Here is an 18,430-nt window from a genome sequence, read left to right on the forward strand (position 1 = left end):
GCTCCAATCACCTTTTGCAACCCAGAAACATTAGCTCAAAGGAAAAACTAACGGCTGTATGAATTAACTGCTGCTAGGTTTGTGCAAAATTGTAGACACTGACGAATCTGACTTCTGAAATTCGACAACACTGTCGTATCTGACAACTGAAATACAATTTACATTACATTAGCAAGCTATGTATGCACAATAAATGTACATGTTAACAGGCTATTATTGTCTTAATGTCTTTCAGGGGACTGCAGAAAAAAAAATGGAACTCCTGTAAGTCAATTTAACTGCTGCTAGTTTTGTGAAATAGTGTGGCATACCATACCAAGTCTGTATGCAAAAACAAGACAACCTGTAAGAATATACTGTATTTTAACAGCTGCTAGTTTTGTTCAAGATTGTATTCAAAAAGAGCGACTGCTCCTAAAAACAACTTAACGTTTTGAAAACGGCATCGATATGAGTCAAACATGTATTTTAGTGCCAAAATGGAATACAAGTGTAAATATAATAATTTGTGGCCAATGGGCATTCCATTGTCTTTTGGTCCTCGTAACTTTTGGGGTAAAAGTTCATATTTGTTTTCTTTTCTTAGTATTCTATCACAAAAAGGACATGTTTGAAAAACATTGGTCAAGCACCGGAATCCTAATATTTATAGGCGGATTTGTTCACACGTGGACCTTGAGGTATTTCCACCCTGTCAGACGCACAACTAGCTGCAAATGTCTAAGACCTCAAATTTGGCTTACTCTCATCATATTCATTGTTTTATTGAAGTCAATTTAAAACAATGATTGAGTGAAATGTGTTATTTTCAGAACCAGTTCTTTATTGGCACCCCATTTTTCCAAACAAGAATAACAATAGAATTTTGTCAACACTATTTTTAGTCGACCCCTTCTTTCTTTACACGTTAGCACAAAAATATGCATGACATTTGATGGTGTTACATTATGATTTAAAAAATACCGACCTAACTGTTGAATGAAGCATAAGAGGGTGGAAAGCAATACCACTATAGAATACAATATTTAAACAATTAAAGGTATTCTAACTTTGGCATAATTTTGAAATGGTTGAAAAATACCTGTAATACGAATGAATATTGTACATCAGTTTACATAACTTTCCATTTTTTTATATTTACCTGTTTAAAAACATTGTTAACCTTCAGTTTGTAAAATATGAAAATAGAGTATTTATATATTGTTGCTAGCTAATATTATTACTAATTGCATATATATGCATTACAATTAAGTACAGTGCATTCCCGGAAAGTGTTCAGACCCTTTCGTTTTCCCCCCATTTTGTTATGTCACAGTCTCATTTTTAAAATCCATTTTAGAATAAATAACTCAATCTACACACAATACCCCATAATGACAAAGTAAGAACAGGTTTTTTGACATTTTTGCAAATGTATTAATTTTAAAAATGAAATTGTTTACATATTCAGACCCTTTGCTATGAGACTCGAAATTGAGCTCAGGTGCATCCTGTTTCCATTGATCGTCCTTGATGTTTCTACATGATTTGGAAAGTCACACATCTGTCTGTATAATGTCCCACAGTTGACAGTGCATGTCAGAGTAAAAACAAGCCGTGAGGTTGGAAGAATTGTCTGTAGAGCTCGAAGACAGGATTGTGTCGAGGCACAGATCTGGGCAAGGGTACACAAAAATGTATTCAGCATTGAAGGTCCCCAAGAACACAGTGGCCTCCATCAGTCAGGCCTTTGTTGTAGAGTGGGCAGATGGAAGCCCATCCTCAGTAAAAGGCATATGACAGCCAGTTTGGAGTTTGCTAAAAGGCACCTAAAGGACAATCAGACCATAAGAAATAAGATTATTTGGGCTAATGAAACCAAGATTGAACTCTTTGGCCTGAATGCCAAGAGTCATGTCTGGAGGAAACCTGGCATCATCCCTACGGTGAAGCATGGTGGTGGCAGCAACATGTGGGGAGGTTTTTCAGCGGCAGGGACTGGGAGACTAGTCAGGATCAAGGGAAAGATGAGCAGAACAAAGTACGAAGAGATACTTGATGACAACCTGCTTCAGAGTGCTCAGGAGCTCAGACTGAGGCAAAGGTTCACCTTCCAACAGGACAACAACCATAAGCAAACAACCAAGACAATGCAGCAGTGGCTTCAGGAGAAGTTTCTGAATGTCCTTGAGTGGCCCAGCCAGAGCCCGGAAGTGAACCCGATCGAACATCTCTGGAAAGACCCGAAAATAGCTGTGCATCGATGCTCCCCATGCAACCTGACAGAGTTTGAGAGGATCTGCAGAGAATAATGGGAAAACTCTCCAAATACAGGTGCCAAGCTTGTAGCATTATACCCAAGAAGACTCAAGGCTGTAATTGCTGCCAAAGGTACTTCAACAAAGTACAATACTGTTCAGCTGTATTCATCGACCTGGCCAAGGCTTTCGACTCAGTCAATCAACACATTCTTATCGGATGACTCAACAGCCTTGGTTTCTCAAATGACTGCCTCGCCTGGTTCACCAACGACTTCTCAGACAGAGTTCAGTGTGTCAAATCGGAGGGCCTGTTGTCCGGACCTCTGGCAGTCTCTCTATGGGGGTGCCACAGGGTTCAATTCTCGACTCTCTTCTCTGTATACATCAATGATGTCGCTCTTGCAGCTGGTGATTCTCTGATCCACCTCTACGCGGACGACACCATTCTGTATACTTCTGGCCCTTCTTTGGACACTGTTACCTAACCTCCAGACGAGCTTCAACGCCATACAACTCTCCTTCCGTGGCATCCAATGGTTCTGAAATGCAAGTAAAACTAAATGCATGCTCTTCAACCGATCTCTACCAGCATCTGCCCGCCCGTCCAGCATCACTACTCTGGACGTTTCTGACTTAGAATATGTGGACATCTACAAATACCTAGGCGTCTGGTTAGACTGTAAACTCTCCTTCCAGACTCACATTATGCATCTCCAATCCAAAATTAAATCTAGAATCGGCTCCCTATTTCGCAACAAAGCATCCTTCACTCATGCTAGCAAACACCCTCGTAAAACTGACTATCCTACCGATCCTTGACTTTGGTGATGTAATTTACAAAATAGCCTCAAACACTCTACTCAGCAAATTGGATGCAGTCTATCACAGTGCCGACCGTTTTGTCACCAAAGCCCCATATACTACCCACCACTGCGACCTGTATGCTCTCACTGGCTGGCCCTCACTTTATATTCGTTGCCAAACCCACTGGCTCCAAGTCATCTAAGTCTTTGCGAGGTAAAGCCCCGCCTTATCTCAGCTCATTTGTCACCGTAGTAGCACCCACCCGTAGCACATGCTCCAGTAGGTATATTTCACTAGTCAGCCCCAAAGCCAATTCCTCCTTTGGCTGCCTTTCCTTCCAGTTCTCTGCTGCCAATGACTGGAAAATGCAAAAATCACTGAAGCTGGAGAGTCATATCTGCCTTACTAAATTTAAGCACCAGCTGTCAGAGCAGCTCACAGATCACTGCAACTGTACATAGCCCATCTGTAAATAGCCCATCCAAGCTACCTCTTCCCCATAATGTTATTTATTTTGCTCCTTTGCACCCCAGTGTCTCCACTTGCACATTCATCTTCTGCACATCTATCACTCCAGTGTTTTAATTGCTAAATTGTAATTATTTCGCCACGACGGCTTATTTATTGCCTACCTCCCTTATCCTACCTCATTTGCCCACAATGTATATAGACGTTTTCTATTGTATTATTGACTGTTTATTTGTTTATTCCAAGTGTAACTCTTGTGTTGTTGTTTGTGTAGCGCTGCTTTGCTTTTATCTTGGCCAGGTCGCAGTTGTAAATGAGAAATTGTTCTTAACTAGCCTACCTGCTTAAATAAAGGTGAAATAAAATAAAAAACAGAGTAAGGATTGGATTACTTATGTAAATTAGATATTTCAGGGTGTTTTAATTTTTTACCACGTTAAAATAAAACCTGTTTTTGCTTTGTCATTATGGGGTATTGTGTGTAGATTATTTTATGCATTTTAGAATAATTCTGGACCCTAACCGAATGTAGAAAAAGTCACTGTGTCTGAATACTTAACAATTCCACGACACATCCATGCACAATAAAGTTGTTGCAAGATTGTATTAAGGATGAACCTATCCCGAACCTGATTCCTGTAAGATTGACAACCCTGTCGGATCTGACTTCTGAAATACCATTTGCAGATATCTGATACCACAGTTGAACATGCACCAGGGTTTAATGTGAAACTGTTCACTTACAGATATGCAGACCAGAAATGGAATCCTCTACACAGAACATGTTCCTGTAACGCCTGTAAGAATCTGTTGTCTACTCCTACTTTTTTGCAAAGATTGTATTAAGGATGAACCTATCCCGAACCTGATTCCTGTAAGATTGACAACCCTGTCGGATCGGACTTCTGAAATACAATTGGCATAATTGATCATGATACATTTGAACATCCATGCACAAACTTCATGTTAATATTTTGACTGTACTGTCTTTCAGGGAACTGCAGACCAGAATGGATGGGGAAAGTACATCTTGTAGCTAGCTGTAAGTGTCTGCTAGTTTTGTGCAAACTCGTTGCAAGATTGTATTTAGGATGAACCTATCCCGAACCTGATTCCTGTAAGATTGACAACCCTGTCGGATCGGACTTCTGAAATACAATTGGCATAATTGATCATGATACATTTGAACATCCATGCACAAACTTCATGTTAATATTTTGACTGTACTGTCTTTCAGGGAACTGCAGACCAGAATGGATGGGGAAAGTACATCTTGTAGCTAGCTGTAAGTGTCTGCTAGTTTTGTGCAAACTCGTTGCAAGATTGTATTAAGGATGAACCTATCCCGAACCTGATTCCTGTAAGATTGACAACCCTGTCGGATCTGACTTCTGAAATACAATTGGCATAATTAATCGTGATACATTTCAACATCCATGCACAATAAAGTTAATGGTATTTTTTTTTTTTAAACCATACTGTCTTTCAGGTAACTGCAGAGCAGACATGGATGAGAAAAATACAGTCTGTAGCTAACAACTGTAAGTGTCTGCTAGTTTTGTGCAAACTCGTTGCAAGATTGTATTTAGGATGAACCTATCCCGAACCTGATTCCTGTAAGATTGACAACCCTGTCGGATCTGACTTCTGAAATACAATTGGCATAATTGATCATGATACATTTGAACATCCATGCACAAACTTCATGTTAATATTTTGACTGTACTGTCTTTCAGGGAACTGCAGACCAGAATGGATGGGGAAAGTACATCTTGTAGCTAGCTGTAAGTGTCTGCTAGTTTTGTGCAAACTCGTTGCAAGATTGTATTAAGGATGAACCTATCCCGAACCTGATTCTTGTAAGATTGACAACCCTGTCGGATCTGACTTCTGAAATACCATTTGCAGATATCTGATACCACAGTTGAACATGCACCAGGGTTTAATGTGAAACTGTTCATCTTACCGTTTTTCAGATATGCAGACCAGAAATGGAATCCTCTACACCAGAACATGGCTTCCTGTAACGCCTGTAAGAATCTGTTGTCTACTCCTACTTTTTTGCAAAGATGGTATTAAGGATGAACCTATCCCGAACCTGATTCCTGTAAGATTGACAACCCTGTCGGATCTGACTTCTGAAATACAATTGGCATAATTGATCATGATACATTTGAACATCCATGCACAAATTTCATGTTAATATTTTGACTGTACTGTCTTTCAGGGAACTGCAGACCAGAATGGATGGGGAAAGTACATCTTGTAGCTAGCTAGCTGTAAGTGTCTGCTAGTTTTGAGCAAACTCGTTGCAAGATTGTATTAAGGATGAACCTATCCCGAACCTGATTCCTGTAAGATTGACAACCCTGTCGGATCTGACTTCTGAAATACAATTGGCATAATTGATCATGATACATTTGAACATCCATGCACAAACTTCATGTTAATATTTTGACTGTACTGTCTTTCAGGGAACTGCAGACCAGAATGGATGGGGAAAGTACATCTTGTAGCTAGTTGTAAGTGTCTGCTAGTTTTGTGCAAACTCGTTGCAAGATTGTATTAAGGATGAACCTATCCCGAACCTGATTCCTGTAAGATTGACAACCCTGTCGGATCTGACTTCTGAAATACAATTGGCATAATTGATCATGATACATTTGAACATCCATGCACAAACTTCATGTTAATATTTTGACTGTACTGTCTTTCAGGGAACTGCAGACCAGAATGGATGGGGAAAGTACATCTTGTAGCTAGCTGTAAGTGTCTGCTAGTTTTGTGCAAACTCGTTGCAAGATTGTATTAAGGATGAACCTATCCCGAACCTGATTCTTGTAAGATTGACAACCCTGTCGGATCTGACTTCTGAAATACCATTTGCAGATATCTGATACCACAGTTGAACATGCACCAGGGTTTAATGTGAAACTGTTCATCTTACCGTTTTTCAGATATGCAGACCAGAAATGGAATCCTCTACACCAGAACATGGCTTCCTGTAACGCCTGTAAGAATCTGTTGTCTACTCCTACTTTTTTGCAAAGATTGTATTAAGGATGAACCTATCCCGAACATGATTCCTGTAAGATTGACAACCCTGACGGATCTGACTTCTGAAATACAATTGGCATAATTGATCATGATACATTTGAACATCCATGCACAATAAAGTTAATGGTATTTTTTTTTTTTCCATACTGTCTTTCAGGAAACTGCAGACCAGACATGGATGAGAAAAATACAGTCTGTCGCTAACAACTGTAAGTGTCTGCTAGTTTTGTGCAAACTCGTTGCAAGATTGTATTAAGGATGAACCTATCCCGAACCTGATTCCTGTAAGATTGACAACCCTGTCGGATCTGACTTCTGAAATACAATTGGCATAATTGATCATGATACATTTGAACATCCATGCACAAACTTCATGTTAATATTTTGACTGTACTGTCTTTCAGGGAACTGCAGACCAGAATGGATGGGGAAAGTACATCTTGTAGCTAGCTAGCTGTAAGTGTCTGCTAGTTTTGTGCAAACTCGTTGCAAGATTGTATTAAGGATGAACCTATCCCGAACCTGATTCCTGTAAGATTGACAACCCTGTCGGATCTGACTTCTGAAATACAATTGGCATAATTGATCATGATACATTTGAACATCCATGCACAATAAAGTTATTGGTATTTTTTTCCCCCATACTGTCTTTCAGGAAACTGCAGACCAGACATGGATGAGAAAAATACAGTCTGTCGCTAACAACTGTAAGTGTCTGCTAGTTTTGTGCAAACTCGTTGCAAGATTGTATTAAGGATGAACCTATCCCGAACCTGATTCCTGTAAGATTGACAACCCTGTCGGATCTGACTTCTGAAATACAATTGGCATAATTGATCATGATACATTTGAACATCCATGCACAAACTTCATGTTAATATTTTGACTGTACTGTCTTTCAGGGAACTGCAGACCAGAATGGATGGGGAAAGTACATCTTGTAGCTAGCTAGCTGTAAGTGTCTGCTAGTTTTGTGCAAACTCGTTGCAAGATTGTATTAAGGATGAACCTATCCCGAACCTGATTCCTGTAAGATTGACAACCCTGTCGGATCTGACTTCTGAAATACAATTGGCATAATTGATCATGATACATTTGAACATCCATGCACAAAAAGTTAATGGTATTTTTTTTTCCCATACTGTCTTTCAGGAAACTGCAGACCAGACATGGATGAGAAAAATACAGTCTTGTAACAACTGTAAGTGTCTGCTAGTTTTGTGCAAACTCGTTGCAAGATTGTATTAAGGATGAACCTATCCCGAACCTGATTCCTGTAAGATTGACAACCCTGTCGGATCTGACTTCTGAAATACAATTGGCATAATTGATCATGATACATTTGAACATCCATGCACAAACTTCATGTTAATATTTTGACTGTACTGTCTTTCAGGGAACTGCAGACCAGAATGGATGGGGAAAGTACATCTTGTAGCTAGCTAGCTGTAAGTGTCTGCTAGTTTTGTGCAAACTCGTTGCAAGATTGTATTAAGGATGAACCTATCCCGAACCTGATTCCTGTAAGATTGACAACCCTGTCGGATCTGACTTCTGAAATACAATTGGCATAATTGATCATGATACATTTGAACATCCATGCACAATAAAGTTAATGGTATTTTTTTTTTTCCCATACTGTCTTTCAGGAAACTGCAGACCAGACATGGATGAGAAAAATACAGTCTGTCGCTAACAACTGTAAGTGTCTGCTAGTTTTGTGCAAACTCGTTGCAAGATTGTATTAAGGATGAACCTATCCCGAACCTGATTCCTGTAAGATTGACAACCCTGTCGGATCTGACTTCTGAAATACAATTGGCATAATTGATCATGATACATTTGAACATCCATGCACAAACTTCATGTTAATATTTTGACTGTACTGTCTTTCAGGGAACTGCAGACCAGAATGGATGGGGAAAGTACATCTTGTAGCTAGCTAGCTGTAAGTGTCTGCTAGTTTTGTGCAAACTCGTTGCAAGATTGTATTAAGGATGAACCTATCCCGAACCTGATTCCTGTAAGATTGACAACCCTGTCGGATCTGACTTCTGAAATACAATTGGCATAATTGATCATGATACATTTGAACATCCATGCACAAACTTCATGTTAATATTTTGACTGTACTGTCTTTCAGGGAACTGCAGACCAGAATGGATGGGGAAAGTACATCTTGTAGCTAGCTAGCTGTAAGTGTCTGTAGTTTTGTGCAAACTCGTTGCAAGATTGTATTAAGGATGAACCTATCCCGAACCTGATTCCTGTAAGATTGACAACCCTGTCGGATCTGACTTCTGAAATACAATTGGCATAATTGATCATGATACATTTGAACATCCATGCACAATAAAGTTAATGGTTTTTTTTTTTTTTTTACCCATACTGTCTTTCAGGAAACTGCAGACCAGACATGGATGAGAAAAATACAGTCTGTAGCTAACAACTGTAAGTGTCTGCTAGTTTTGTGCAAACTCGTTGCAAGATTGTATTAAGGATGAACCTATCCCGAACCTGATTCCTGTAAGATTGACAACCCTGTCGGATCTGACTTCTGAAATACAATTGGCATAATTGATCATGATACATTTGAACATCCATGCACAAACTTCATGTTAATATTTTGACTGTACTGTCTTTCAGGGAACTGCAGACCAGAATGGATGGGGAAAGTACATCTTGTAGCTAGCTAGCTGTAAGTGTCTGCTAGTTTTGTGCAAACTCGTTGCAAGATTGTATTAAGGATGAACCTATCCCGAACCTGATTCCTGTAAGATTGACAACCCTGTCGGATCTGACTTCTGAAATACAATTGGCATAATTGATCATGATACATTTGAACATCCATGCACAATAAAGTTAATGGTATTTTTTTTTTTCCATACTGTCTTTCAGGAAACTGCAGACCAGACATGGATGAGAAAAGAACAGTCTGTCGCTAACAACTGTAAGTGTCTGTAGTTTTGTGCAAACTCGTTGCAAGATTGTATCAAGGATGAACCTATCCCGAACCTGATTCCTGTAAGATTGACAACCCTGTCGGATCTGACTTCTGAAATACAATTGGCATAATTGATCATGATACATTTGAACATCCATGCACAAATTTCATGTTAATATTTTGACTGTACTGTCTTTCAGGGAACTGCAGACCAGAATGGATGGGGAAAGTACATCTTGTAGCTAGCTAGCTGTAAGTGTCTGCTAGTTTTGTGCAAACTCGTTGCAAGATTGTATTAAGGATGAACCTATCCCGAACCTGATTCCTGTAAGATTGACAACCCTGTCGGATCTGACTTCTGAAATACAATTGGCATAATTGATCATGATACATTTGAACATCCATGCACAAACTTCATGTTAATATTTTGACTGTACTGTCTTTCAGGGAACTGCAGACCAGAATGGATGGGGAAAGTACATCTTGTAGCTAGCTGCTGTAAGTGTCTGCTAGTTTTGTGCAAACTCGTTGCAAGATTGTATTAAGGATGAACCTATCCCGAACCTGATTCCTGTAAGATTGACAACCCTGTCGGATCTGACTTCTGAAATACAATTGGCATAATTGATCATGATACATTTGAACATCCATGCACAAATTTCATGTTAATATTTTGACTGTACTGTCTTTCAGGGAACTGCAGACCAGAATGGATGGGGAAAGTACATCTTGTAGCTAGCTAGCTGTAAGTGTCTGCTAGTTTTGTGCAAACTCGTTGCAAGATTGTATTAAGGATGAACCTATCCCGAACCTGATTCCTGTAAGATTGACAACCCTGTCGGATCTGACTTCTGAAATACAATTGGCATAATTGATCATGATACATTTGAACATCCATGCACAAACTTCATGTTAATATTTTGACTGTACTGTCTTTCAGGGAACTGCAGACCAGAATGGATGGGAAAGTACATCTTGTAGCTAGCTGTAAGTGTCTGCTAGTTTTGTGCAAACTCGTTGCAAGATTGTATTAAGGATGAACCTATCCCGAACCTGATTCCTGTAAGATTGACAACCCTGTCGGATCTGACTTCTGAAATACAATTGGCATAATTGATCATGATACATTTGAACATCCATGCACAAATTTCATGTTAATATTTTGACTGTACTGTCTTTCAGGGAACTGCAGACCAGAATGGATGGGGAAAGTACATCTTGTAGCTAGCTAGCTGTAAGTGTCTGCTAGTTTTGTGCAAACTCGTTGCAAGATTGTATTAAGGATGAACCTATCCCGAACCTGATTCCTGTAAGATTGACAACCCTGTCGGATCTGACTTCTGAAATACAATTGGCATAATTGATCATGATACATTTGAACATCCATGCACAAACTTCATGTTAATATTTTGACTGTACTGTCTTTCAGGGAACTGCAGACCAGAATGGATGGGGAAAGTACATCTTGTAGCTAGCTAGCTGTAAGTGTCTGCTAGTTTTGTGCAAACTCGTTGCAAGATTGTATTAAGGATGAACCTATCCCGAACCTGATTCCTGTAAGATTGACAACCCTGTCGGATCTGACTTCTGAAATACAATTGGCATAATTGATCATGATACATTTGAACATCCATGCACAATAAAGTTAATGGTATTTTTTTTTTTTTTCCATACTGTCTTTCAGGAAACTGCAGACCAGACATGGATGAGAAAAATACAGTCTGTCGCTAACAACTGTAAGTGTCTGCTAGTTTTGTGCAAACTCGTTGCAAGATTGTATTAAGGATGAACCTATCCCGAACCTGATTCCTGTAAGATTGACAACCCTGTCGGATCTGACTTCTGAAATACAATTGGCATAATTGATCATGATACATTTGAACATCCATGCACAAATTTCATGTTAATATTTTGACTGTACTGTCTTTCAGGGAACTGCAGACCAGAATGGATGGGGAAAGTACATCTTGTAGCTAGCTAGCTGTAAGTGTCTGCTAGTTTTGTGCAAACTCGTTGCAAGATTGTATTAAGGATGAACCTATCCCGAACCTGATTCCTGTAAGATTGACAACCCTGTCGGATCTGACTTCTGAAATACAATTGGCATAATTGATCATGATACATTTGAACATCCATGCACAAATTTCATGTTAATATTTTGACTGTACTGTCTTTCAGGGAACTGCAGACCAGAATGGATGGGGAAAGTACATCTTGTAGCTAGCTAGCTGTAAGTGTCTGCTAGTTTTGTGCAAACTCGTTGCAAGATTGTATTAAGGATGAACCTATCCCGAACCTGATTCCTGTAAGATTGACAACCCTGTCGGATCTGACTTCTGAAATACAATTGGCATAATTGATCATGATACATTTGAACATCCATGCACAAACTTCATGTTAATATTTTGACTGTACTGTCTTTCAGGGAACTGCAGACCAGAATGGATGGGGAAAGTACATCTTGTAGCTAGCTAGCTGTAAGTGTCTGCTAGTTTTGTGCAAACTCGTTGCAAGATTGTATTAAGGATGAACCTATCCCGAACCTGATTCCTGTAAGATTGACAACCCTGTCGGATCTGACTTCTGAAATACAATTGGCATAATTGATCATGATACATTTGAACATCCATGCACAAACTTCATGTTAATATTTTGACTGTACTGTCTTTCAGGGAACTGCAGACCAGAATGGATGGGGAAAGTACATCTTGTAGCTAGCTAGCTGTAAGTGTCTGCTAGTTTTGTGCAAACTCGTTGCAAGATTGTATTAAGGATGAACCTATCCCGAACCTGATTCCTGTAAGATTGACAACCCTGTCGGATCTGACTTCTGAAATACAATTGGCATAATTGATCATGATACATTTGAACATCCATGCACAAACTTCATGTTAATATTTTGACTGTACTGTCTTTCAGGGAACTGCAGACCAGAATGGATGGGGAAAGTACATCTTGTAGCTAGCTAGCTGTAAGTGTCTGCTAGTTTTGTGCAAACTCGTTGCAAGATTGTATTAAGGATGAACCTATCCCGAACCTGATTCCTGTAAGATTGACAACCCTGTCGGATCTGACTTCTGAAATACAATTGGCATAATTGATCATGATACATTTGAACATCCATGCACAATAAAGTTAATGGTATTTTTTTTTTTTTTTTTACCATACTGTCTTTCAGGAAACTGCAGACCAGACATGGATGAGAAAATACAGTCTGTCGCTAACAACTGTAAGTGTCTGCTAGTTTTGTGCAAACTCGTTGCAAGATTGTATTTAGGATGAACCTATCCCGAACCTGATTCCTGTAAGATTGACAACCCTGTCGGATCTGACTTCTGAAATACAATTGGCATAATTGATCATGATACATTTGAACATCCATGCACAAACTTCATGTTAATATTTTGACTGTACTGTCTTTCAGGGAACTGCAGACCAGAATGGATGGGGAAAGTACATCTTGTAGCTAGCTAGCTGTAAGTGTCTGCTAGTTTTGTGCAAACTCGTTGCAAGATTGTATTAAGGATGAACCTATCCCGAACCTGATTCCTGTAAGATTGACAACCCTGTCGGATCTGACTTCTGAAATACAATTGGCATAATTGATCATGATACATTTGAACATCCATGCACAATAAAGTTAATGGTATTTTTTTTTTTTCCCATACTGTCTTTCAGGAAACTGCAGACCAGACATGGATGAGAAAAATACAGTCTGTCGCTAACAACTGTAAGTGTCTGCTAGTTTTGTGCAAACTCGTTGCAAGATTGTATTAAGGATGAACCTATCCCGAACCTGATTCCTGTAAGATTGACAACCCTGTCGGATCTGACTTCTGAAATACAATTGGCATAATTGATCATGATACATTTGAACATCCATGCACAAACTTCATGTTAATATTTTGACTGTACTGTCTTTCAGGGAACTGCAGACCAGAATGGATGGGGAAAGTACATCTTGTAGCTAGCTAGCTGTAAGTGTCTGCTAGTTTTGTGCAAACTCGTTGCAAGATTGTATTAAGGATGAACCTATCCCGAACCTGATTCCTGTAAGATTGACAACCCTGTCGGATCTGACTTCTGAAATACAATTGGCATAATTGATCATGATACATTTGAACATCCATGCACAAACTTCATGTTAATATTTTGACTGTACTGTCTTTCAGGGAACTGCAGACCAGAATGGATGGGGAAAGTACATCTTGTAGCTAGCTAGCTGTAAGTGTCTGCTAGTTTTGTGCAAACTCGTTGCAAGATTGTATTAAGGATGAACCTATCCCGAACCTGATTCCTGTAAGATTGACAACCCTGTCGGATCTGACTTCTGAAATACAATTGGCATAATTGATCATGATACATTTGAACATCCATGCACAAACTTCATGTTAATATTTTGACTGTACTGTCTTTCAGGGAACTGCAGACCAGAATGGATGGGGAAAGTACATCTTGTAGCTAGCTGTAAGTGTCTGCTAGTTTTGTGCAAACTCGTTGCAAGATTGTATTAAGGATGAACCTATCCCGAACATGATTCCTGTAAGATTGACAACCCTGTTGGATCTGACTTCTGAAATACAATTGGCATAATTGATCATGATACATTTGAACATCCATGCACAAATTTCATGTTAATATTTTGACTGTACTGTCTTTCAGGGAACTGCAGACCAGAATGGATGGGGAAAGTACATCTTGTAGCTAGCTAGCTGTAAGTGTCTGCTAGTTTTGTGCAAACTCGTTGCAAGATTGTATTAAGGATGAACCTATCCCGAACCTGATTCCTGTAAGATTGACAACCCTGTCGGATCTGACTTCTGAAATACAATTGGCATAATTGATCATGATACATTTGAACATCCATGCACAAACTTCATGTTAATATTTTGACTGTACTGTCTTTCAGGGAACTGCAGACCAGAATGGATGGGGAAAGTACATCTTGTAGCTAGCTAGCTGTAAGTGTCTGCTAGTTTTGTGCAAACTCGTTGCAAGATTGTATTAAGGATGAACCTATCCCGAACCTGATTCCTGTAAGATTGACAACCCTGTCGGATCTGACTTCTGAAATACAATTGGCATAATTGATCATGATACATTTGAACATCCATGCACAAACTTCATGTTAATATTTTGACTGTACTGTCTTTCAGGGAACTGCAGACCAGAATGGATGGGGAAAGTACATCTTGTAGCTAGCTAGCTGTAAGTGTCTGCTAGTTTTGTGCAAACTCGTTGCAAGATTGTATTAAGGATGAACCTATCCCGAACCTGATTCCTGTAAGATTGACAACCCTGTCGGATCTGACTTCTGAAATACAATTGGCATAATTGATCATGATACATTTGAACATCCATGCACAAACTTCATGTTAATATTTTGACTGTACTGTCTTTCAGGGAACTGCAGACCAGAATGGATGGGGAAAGTACATCTTGTAGCTAGCTGTAAGTGTCTGCTAGTTTTGTGCAAACTCGTTGCAAGATTGTATTAAGGATGAACCTATCCCGAACCTGATTCCTGTAAGATTGACAACCCTGTCGGATCTGACTTCTGAAATACAATTGGCATAATTGATCATGATACATTTGAACATCCATGCACAAATTTCATGTTAATATTTTGACTGTACTGTCTTTCAGGGAACTGCAGACCAGAATGGATGGGGAAAGTACATCTTGTAGCTAGCTAGCTGTAAGTGTCTGCTAGTTTTGTGCAAACTCGTTGCAAGATTGTATTAAGGATGAACCTATCCCGAACCTGATTCCTGTAAGATTGACAACCCTGTCGGATCTGACTTCTGAAATACAATTGGCATAATTGATCATGATACATTTGAACATCCATGCACAAACTTCATGTTAATATTTTGACTGTACTGTCTTTCAGGGAACTGCAGACCAGAATGGATGGGGAAAGTACATCTTGTAGCTAGCTGCTGTAAGTGTCTGCTAGTTTTGTGCAAACTCGTTGCAAGATTGTATTAAGGATGAACCTATCCCGAACCTGATTCCTGTAAGATTGACAACCCTGTCGGATCTGACTTCTGAAATACAATTGGCATAATTGATCATGATACATTTGAACATCCATGCACAATAAAGTTAATGGTATTTTTTTTTTTTTTTTTTTTACCATACTGTCTTTCAGGAAACTGCAGACCAGACATGGATGAGAAAAATACAGTCTGTCGCTAACAACTGTAAGTGTCTGCTAGTTTTGTGCAAACTCGTTGCAAGATTGTATTAAGGATGAACCTATCCCGAACCTGATTCCTGTAAGATTGACAACCCTGTCGGATCTGACTTCTGAAATACAATTGGCATAATTGATCATGATACATTTGAACATCCATGCACAAACTTCATGTTAATATTTTGACTGTACTGTCTTTCAGGGAACTGCAGACCAGAATGGATGGGGAAAGTACATCTTGTAGCTAGCTAGCTGTAAGTGTCTGCTAGTTTTGTGCAAACTCGTTGCAAGATTGTATTAAGGATGAACCTATCCCGAACCTGATTCCTGTAAGATTGACAACCCTGTCGGATCTGACTTCTGAAATACAATTGGCATAATTGATCATGATACATTTGAACATCCATGCACAAATTTCATGTTAATATTTTGACTGTACTGTCTTTCAGGGAACTGCAGACCAGAATGGATGGGGAAAGTACATCTTGTAGCTAGCTAGCTGTAAGTGTCTGCTAGTTTTGTGCAAACTCGTTGCAAGATTGTATTAAGGATGAACCTATCCCGAACCTGATTCCTGTAAGATTGACAACCCTGTCGGATCTGACTTCTGAAATACAATTGGCATAATTGATCATGATACATTTGAACATCCATGCACAAACTTCATGTTAATATTTTGACTGTACTGTCTTTCAGGGAACTGCAGACCAGAATGGATGGGGAAAGTACATCTTGTAGCTAGCTGTAAGTGTCTGCTAGTTTTGTGCAAACTCGTTGCAAGATTGTATTAAGGATGAACCTATCCCGAACCTGATTCCTGTAAGATTGACAACCCTGTCGGATCTGACTTCTGAAATACAATTGGCATAATTGATCATGATACATTTGAACATCCATGCACAAACTTCATGTTAATATTTTGACTGTACTGTCTTTCAGGGAACTGCAGACCAGAATGGATGGGGAAAGTACATCTTGTAGCTAGCTAGCTGTAAGTGTCTGCTAGTTTTGTGCAAACTCGTTGCAAGATTGTATTAAGGATGAACCTATCCCGAACCTGATTCCTGTAAGATTGACAACCCTGTCGGATCTGACTTCTGAAATACAATTGGCATAATTGATCATGATACATTTGAACATCCATGCACAAACTTCATGTTAATATTTTGACTGTACTGTCTTTCAGGGAACTGCAGACCAGAATGGATGGGGAAAGTACATCTTGTAGCTAGCTAGCTGTAAGTGTCTGCTAGTTTTGTGCAAACTCGTTGCAAGATTGTATTAAGGATGAACCTATCCCGAACCTGATTCCTGTAAGATTGACAACCCTGTCGGATCTGACTTCTGAAATACAATTGGCATAATTGATCATGATACATTTGAACATCCATGCACAATAAAGTTAATGGTAACTTTTTTTTTTTTTTTTTACCATACTGTCTTTCAGGAAACTGCAGACCAGACATGGATGAGAAAAAACAGTCTGTCCTAACAACTGTAAGTGTCTGCTGTTTTGTGCAAACTCGTTGCAAGATTGTATTAAGGATGAACCTATCCCGAACCTGATTCCTGTAAGATTGACAACCCTGTCGGATCTGACTTCTGAAATACAATTGGCATAATTGATCATGATACATTTGAACATCCATGCACAAACTTCATGTTAATATTTTGACTGTACTGTCTTTCAGGGAACTGCAGACCAGAATGGATGGGGAAAGTACATCTTGTAGCTAGCTAGCTGTAAGTGTCTGCTAGTTTTGTGCAAACTCGTTGCAAGATTGTATTAAGGATGAACCTATCCCGAACCTGATTCCTGTAAGATTGACAACCCTGTCGGATCTGACTTCTGAAATACAATTGGCATAATTGATCATGATACATTTGAACATCCATGCACAAACTTCATGTTAATATTTTGACTGTACTGTCTTTCAGGGAACTGCAGACCAGAATGGATGGGGAAAGTACATCTTGTAGCTAGCTAGCTGTAAGTGTCTGCTAGTTTTGTGCAAACTCGTTGCAAGATTGTATTAAGGATGAACCTATCCCGAACCTGATTCCTGTAAGATTGACAACCCTGTCGGATCTGACTTCTGAAATACAATTGGCATAATTGATCATGATACATTTGAACATCCATGCACAAACTTCATGTTAATATTTTGACTGTACTGTCTTTCAGGGAACTGCAGACCAGAATGGATGGGGAAAGTACATCTTGTAGCTAGCTGTGTAAGTGTCTGCTAGTTTTGTGCAAACTCGTTGCAAGATTGTATTAAGGATGAACCTATCCCGAACCTGATTCCTGTAAGATTGACAACCCTGTCGGATCTGACTTCTGAAATACAATTGGCATAATTAATCATGATACATTTGAACATCCATGCACAATAAAGTTAATGGTATTTTTTTTTTTTTACCATACTGTCTTTCAGGTAACTGCAGACCAGACATGGATGAGAAAAATACAGTCTGTAGCTAACAACTGTAAGTGTCTGCTAGTTTTGTGCAAACTCGTTGCAAGATTGTATTTAGGATGAACCTATCCCGAACCTGATTCCTGTAAGATTGACAACCCTGTCGGATCTGACTTCTGAAATACAATTGGCATAATTGATCATGATACATTTGAACATCCATGCACAAACTTCATGTTAATATTTTGACTACTGTCTTTCAGGGAACTGCAGACCAGAATGGATGGGGAAAGTACAT

At 39.2% G+C, this 18,430-nt stretch overlaps 1 long non-coding RNA gene and 58 other non-coding genes across 59 annotated transcripts in view; all 59 read left to right on the forward strand.

Annotated features, from left to right (window-relative positions):
• Positions 1–18,430, forward strand: part of LOC118397822 (uncharacterized) — a 39,041-nt gene that overhangs the window by 240 nt on the left and 20,371 nt on the right. Inside the window, exons 2-4 of the long non-coding RNA XR_008071218.1 lie at positions 236–264; positions 5,489–5,544; positions 6,470–6,525. This is a non-coding gene — a long non-coding RNA (uncharacterized LOC118397822). The remainder of the gene's footprint in view (positions 1–235; positions 265–5,488; positions 5,545–6,469; positions 6,526–18,430) is intronic.
• LOC118398901 (small nucleolar RNA SNORD50) lies at positions 4,117–4,188 on the forward strand. The gene has a single exon (XR_004828722.1). It is a non-coding gene; the product is annotated as a small nucleolar RNA SNORD50 (small nucleolar RNA).
• On the forward strand, positions 4,353–4,424 carry LOC127909760 (small nucleolar RNA SNORD50). The gene has a single exon (XR_008072355.1). It is a non-coding gene; the product is annotated as a small nucleolar RNA SNORD50 (small nucleolar RNA).
• On the forward strand, positions 4,596–4,667 carry LOC127909759 (small nucleolar RNA SNORD50). Its single transcript, XR_008072354.1, has one exon. It is a non-coding gene; the product is annotated as a small nucleolar RNA SNORD50 (small nucleolar RNA).
• Positions 4,839–4,910, forward strand: LOC127909782 (small nucleolar RNA SNORD50). The gene has a single exon (XR_008072377.1). It is a non-coding gene; the product is annotated as a small nucleolar RNA SNORD50 (small nucleolar RNA).
• On the forward strand, positions 5,095–5,166 carry LOC127909766 (small nucleolar RNA SNORD50). Its single transcript, XR_008072361.1, has one exon. It is a non-coding gene; the product is annotated as a small nucleolar RNA SNORD50 (small nucleolar RNA).
• LOC127909753 (small nucleolar RNA SNORD50) lies at positions 5,338–5,409 on the forward strand. Its single transcript, XR_008072348.1, has one exon. It is a non-coding gene; the product is annotated as a small nucleolar RNA SNORD50 (small nucleolar RNA).
• LOC127909783 (small nucleolar RNA SNORD50) lies at positions 5,586–5,657 on the forward strand. Its single transcript, XR_008072378.1, has one exon. It is a non-coding gene; the product is annotated as a small nucleolar RNA SNORD50 (small nucleolar RNA).
• LOC127909784 (small nucleolar RNA SNORD50) lies at positions 5,833–5,904 on the forward strand. Its single transcript, XR_008072379.1, has one exon. It is a non-coding gene; the product is annotated as a small nucleolar RNA SNORD50 (small nucleolar RNA).
• LOC127909785 (small nucleolar RNA SNORD50) lies at positions 6,076–6,147 on the forward strand. Its single transcript, XR_008072380.1, has one exon. It is a non-coding gene; the product is annotated as a small nucleolar RNA SNORD50 (small nucleolar RNA).
• Positions 6,319–6,390, forward strand: LOC127909754 (small nucleolar RNA SNORD50). Its single transcript, XR_008072349.1, has one exon. It is a non-coding gene; the product is annotated as a small nucleolar RNA SNORD50 (small nucleolar RNA).
• LOC127909755 (small nucleolar RNA SNORD50) lies at positions 6,567–6,638 on the forward strand. Its single transcript, XR_008072350.1, has one exon. It is a non-coding gene; the product is annotated as a small nucleolar RNA SNORD50 (small nucleolar RNA).
• On the forward strand, positions 6,820–6,891 carry LOC127909786 (small nucleolar RNA SNORD50). Its single transcript, XR_008072381.1, has one exon. It is a non-coding gene; the product is annotated as a small nucleolar RNA SNORD50 (small nucleolar RNA).
• Positions 7,067–7,138, forward strand: LOC127909787 (small nucleolar RNA SNORD50). Its single transcript, XR_008072382.1, has one exon. It is a non-coding gene; the product is annotated as a small nucleolar RNA SNORD50 (small nucleolar RNA).
• LOC127909788 (small nucleolar RNA SNORD50) lies at positions 7,318–7,389 on the forward strand. The gene has a single exon (XR_008072383.1). It is a non-coding gene; the product is annotated as a small nucleolar RNA SNORD50 (small nucleolar RNA).
• On the forward strand, positions 7,565–7,636 carry LOC127909789 (small nucleolar RNA SNORD50). Its single transcript, XR_008072384.1, has one exon. It is a non-coding gene; the product is annotated as a small nucleolar RNA SNORD50 (small nucleolar RNA).
• Positions 7,812–7,883, forward strand: LOC127909790 (small nucleolar RNA SNORD50). Its single transcript, XR_008072385.1, has one exon. It is a non-coding gene; the product is annotated as a small nucleolar RNA SNORD50 (small nucleolar RNA).
• On the forward strand, positions 8,059–8,130 carry LOC127909791 (small nucleolar RNA SNORD50). Its single transcript, XR_008072386.1, has one exon. It is a non-coding gene; the product is annotated as a small nucleolar RNA SNORD50 (small nucleolar RNA).
• On the forward strand, positions 8,312–8,383 carry LOC127909792 (small nucleolar RNA SNORD50). Its single transcript, XR_008072387.1, has one exon. It is a non-coding gene; the product is annotated as a small nucleolar RNA SNORD50 (small nucleolar RNA).
• Positions 8,559–8,630, forward strand: LOC127909793 (small nucleolar RNA SNORD50). Its single transcript, XR_008072388.1, has one exon. It is a non-coding gene; the product is annotated as a small nucleolar RNA SNORD50 (small nucleolar RNA).
• Positions 8,805–8,876, forward strand: LOC127909794 (small nucleolar RNA SNORD50). Its single transcript, XR_008072389.1, has one exon. It is a non-coding gene; the product is annotated as a small nucleolar RNA SNORD50 (small nucleolar RNA).
• LOC127909795 (small nucleolar RNA SNORD50) lies at positions 9,062–9,133 on the forward strand. The gene has a single exon (XR_008072390.1). It is a non-coding gene; the product is annotated as a small nucleolar RNA SNORD50 (small nucleolar RNA).
• On the forward strand, positions 9,309–9,380 carry LOC127909662 (small nucleolar RNA SNORD50). The gene has a single exon (XR_008072257.1). It is a non-coding gene; the product is annotated as a small nucleolar RNA SNORD50 (small nucleolar RNA).
• Positions 9,560–9,631, forward strand: LOC127909761 (small nucleolar RNA SNORD50). Its single transcript, XR_008072356.1, has one exon. It is a non-coding gene; the product is annotated as a small nucleolar RNA SNORD50 (small nucleolar RNA).
• On the forward strand, positions 9,807–9,878 carry LOC127909663 (small nucleolar RNA SNORD50). Its single transcript, XR_008072258.1, has one exon. It is a non-coding gene; the product is annotated as a small nucleolar RNA SNORD50 (small nucleolar RNA).
• On the forward strand, positions 10,053–10,124 carry LOC127909664 (small nucleolar RNA SNORD50). Its single transcript, XR_008072259.1, has one exon. It is a non-coding gene; the product is annotated as a small nucleolar RNA SNORD50 (small nucleolar RNA).
• Positions 10,300–10,371, forward strand: LOC127909665 (small nucleolar RNA SNORD50). Its single transcript, XR_008072260.1, has one exon. It is a non-coding gene; the product is annotated as a small nucleolar RNA SNORD50 (small nucleolar RNA).
• On the forward strand, positions 10,542–10,613 carry LOC127909666 (small nucleolar RNA SNORD50). Its single transcript, XR_008072261.1, has one exon. It is a non-coding gene; the product is annotated as a small nucleolar RNA SNORD50 (small nucleolar RNA).
• LOC127909667 (small nucleolar RNA SNORD50) lies at positions 10,789–10,860 on the forward strand. The gene has a single exon (XR_008072262.1). It is a non-coding gene; the product is annotated as a small nucleolar RNA SNORD50 (small nucleolar RNA).
• On the forward strand, positions 11,036–11,107 carry LOC127909668 (small nucleolar RNA SNORD50). The gene has a single exon (XR_008072263.1). It is a non-coding gene; the product is annotated as a small nucleolar RNA SNORD50 (small nucleolar RNA).
• Positions 11,291–11,362, forward strand: LOC127909669 (small nucleolar RNA SNORD50). Its single transcript, XR_008072264.1, has one exon. It is a non-coding gene; the product is annotated as a small nucleolar RNA SNORD50 (small nucleolar RNA).
• LOC127909670 (small nucleolar RNA SNORD50) lies at positions 11,538–11,609 on the forward strand. The gene has a single exon (XR_008072265.1). It is a non-coding gene; the product is annotated as a small nucleolar RNA SNORD50 (small nucleolar RNA).
• On the forward strand, positions 11,785–11,856 carry LOC127909671 (small nucleolar RNA SNORD50). The gene has a single exon (XR_008072266.1). It is a non-coding gene; the product is annotated as a small nucleolar RNA SNORD50 (small nucleolar RNA).
• On the forward strand, positions 12,032–12,103 carry LOC127909672 (small nucleolar RNA SNORD50). Its single transcript, XR_008072267.1, has one exon. It is a non-coding gene; the product is annotated as a small nucleolar RNA SNORD50 (small nucleolar RNA).
• On the forward strand, positions 12,279–12,350 carry LOC127909673 (small nucleolar RNA SNORD50). Its single transcript, XR_008072268.1, has one exon. It is a non-coding gene; the product is annotated as a small nucleolar RNA SNORD50 (small nucleolar RNA).
• On the forward strand, positions 12,526–12,597 carry LOC127909674 (small nucleolar RNA SNORD50). Its single transcript, XR_008072269.1, has one exon. It is a non-coding gene; the product is annotated as a small nucleolar RNA SNORD50 (small nucleolar RNA).
• LOC127909767 (small nucleolar RNA SNORD50) lies at positions 12,784–12,855 on the forward strand. Its single transcript, XR_008072362.1, has one exon. It is a non-coding gene; the product is annotated as a small nucleolar RNA SNORD50 (small nucleolar RNA).
• LOC127909675 (small nucleolar RNA SNORD50) lies at positions 13,031–13,102 on the forward strand. The gene has a single exon (XR_008072270.1). It is a non-coding gene; the product is annotated as a small nucleolar RNA SNORD50 (small nucleolar RNA).
• On the forward strand, positions 13,285–13,356 carry LOC127909676 (small nucleolar RNA SNORD50). Its single transcript, XR_008072271.1, has one exon. It is a non-coding gene; the product is annotated as a small nucleolar RNA SNORD50 (small nucleolar RNA).
• Positions 13,532–13,603, forward strand: LOC127909677 (small nucleolar RNA SNORD50). Its single transcript, XR_008072272.1, has one exon. It is a non-coding gene; the product is annotated as a small nucleolar RNA SNORD50 (small nucleolar RNA).
• On the forward strand, positions 13,779–13,850 carry LOC127909678 (small nucleolar RNA SNORD50). Its single transcript, XR_008072273.1, has one exon. It is a non-coding gene; the product is annotated as a small nucleolar RNA SNORD50 (small nucleolar RNA).
• Positions 14,022–14,093, forward strand: LOC127909763 (small nucleolar RNA SNORD50). Its single transcript, XR_008072358.1, has one exon. It is a non-coding gene; the product is annotated as a small nucleolar RNA SNORD50 (small nucleolar RNA).
• On the forward strand, positions 14,269–14,340 carry LOC127909679 (small nucleolar RNA SNORD50). The gene has a single exon (XR_008072274.1). It is a non-coding gene; the product is annotated as a small nucleolar RNA SNORD50 (small nucleolar RNA).
• On the forward strand, positions 14,516–14,587 carry LOC127909680 (small nucleolar RNA SNORD50). The gene has a single exon (XR_008072275.1). It is a non-coding gene; the product is annotated as a small nucleolar RNA SNORD50 (small nucleolar RNA).
• Positions 14,763–14,834, forward strand: LOC127909681 (small nucleolar RNA SNORD50). Its single transcript, XR_008072276.1, has one exon. It is a non-coding gene; the product is annotated as a small nucleolar RNA SNORD50 (small nucleolar RNA).
• LOC127909682 (small nucleolar RNA SNORD50) lies at positions 15,006–15,077 on the forward strand. The gene has a single exon (XR_008072277.1). It is a non-coding gene; the product is annotated as a small nucleolar RNA SNORD50 (small nucleolar RNA).
• Positions 15,253–15,324, forward strand: LOC127909683 (small nucleolar RNA SNORD50). The gene has a single exon (XR_008072278.1). It is a non-coding gene; the product is annotated as a small nucleolar RNA SNORD50 (small nucleolar RNA).
• LOC127909684 (small nucleolar RNA SNORD50) lies at positions 15,499–15,570 on the forward strand. The gene has a single exon (XR_008072279.1). It is a non-coding gene; the product is annotated as a small nucleolar RNA SNORD50 (small nucleolar RNA).
• On the forward strand, positions 15,761–15,832 carry LOC127909685 (small nucleolar RNA SNORD50). The gene has a single exon (XR_008072280.1). It is a non-coding gene; the product is annotated as a small nucleolar RNA SNORD50 (small nucleolar RNA).
• Positions 16,008–16,079, forward strand: LOC127909686 (small nucleolar RNA SNORD50). Its single transcript, XR_008072281.1, has one exon. It is a non-coding gene; the product is annotated as a small nucleolar RNA SNORD50 (small nucleolar RNA).
• On the forward strand, positions 16,255–16,326 carry LOC127909687 (small nucleolar RNA SNORD50). The gene has a single exon (XR_008072282.1). It is a non-coding gene; the product is annotated as a small nucleolar RNA SNORD50 (small nucleolar RNA).
• On the forward strand, positions 16,498–16,569 carry LOC127909688 (small nucleolar RNA SNORD50). The gene has a single exon (XR_008072283.1). It is a non-coding gene; the product is annotated as a small nucleolar RNA SNORD50 (small nucleolar RNA).
• Positions 16,745–16,816, forward strand: LOC127909689 (small nucleolar RNA SNORD50). Its single transcript, XR_008072284.1, has one exon. It is a non-coding gene; the product is annotated as a small nucleolar RNA SNORD50 (small nucleolar RNA).
• On the forward strand, positions 16,992–17,063 carry LOC127909690 (small nucleolar RNA SNORD50). The gene has a single exon (XR_008072285.1). It is a non-coding gene; the product is annotated as a small nucleolar RNA SNORD50 (small nucleolar RNA).
• On the forward strand, positions 17,250–17,321 carry LOC127909691 (small nucleolar RNA SNORD50). Its single transcript, XR_008072286.1, has one exon. It is a non-coding gene; the product is annotated as a small nucleolar RNA SNORD50 (small nucleolar RNA).
• On the forward strand, positions 17,497–17,568 carry LOC127909692 (small nucleolar RNA SNORD50). Its single transcript, XR_008072287.1, has one exon. It is a non-coding gene; the product is annotated as a small nucleolar RNA SNORD50 (small nucleolar RNA).
• On the forward strand, positions 17,744–17,815 carry LOC127909693 (small nucleolar RNA SNORD50). The gene has a single exon (XR_008072288.1). It is a non-coding gene; the product is annotated as a small nucleolar RNA SNORD50 (small nucleolar RNA).
• Positions 17,989–18,060, forward strand: LOC127909694 (small nucleolar RNA SNORD50). Its single transcript, XR_008072289.1, has one exon. It is a non-coding gene; the product is annotated as a small nucleolar RNA SNORD50 (small nucleolar RNA).
• On the forward strand, positions 18,244–18,315 carry LOC127909768 (small nucleolar RNA SNORD50). Its single transcript, XR_008072363.1, has one exon. It is a non-coding gene; the product is annotated as a small nucleolar RNA SNORD50 (small nucleolar RNA).

The sequence above is a fragment of the Oncorhynchus keta genome, chromosome 19, assembly GCF_023373465.1.
Source record: "Oncorhynchus keta strain PuntledgeMale-10-30-2019 chromosome 19, Oket_V2, whole genome shotgun sequence".
In the NCBI taxonomy this organism is placed as follows: domain Eukaryota; kingdom Metazoa; phylum Chordata; class Actinopteri; order Salmoniformes; family Salmonidae; genus Oncorhynchus; species Oncorhynchus keta.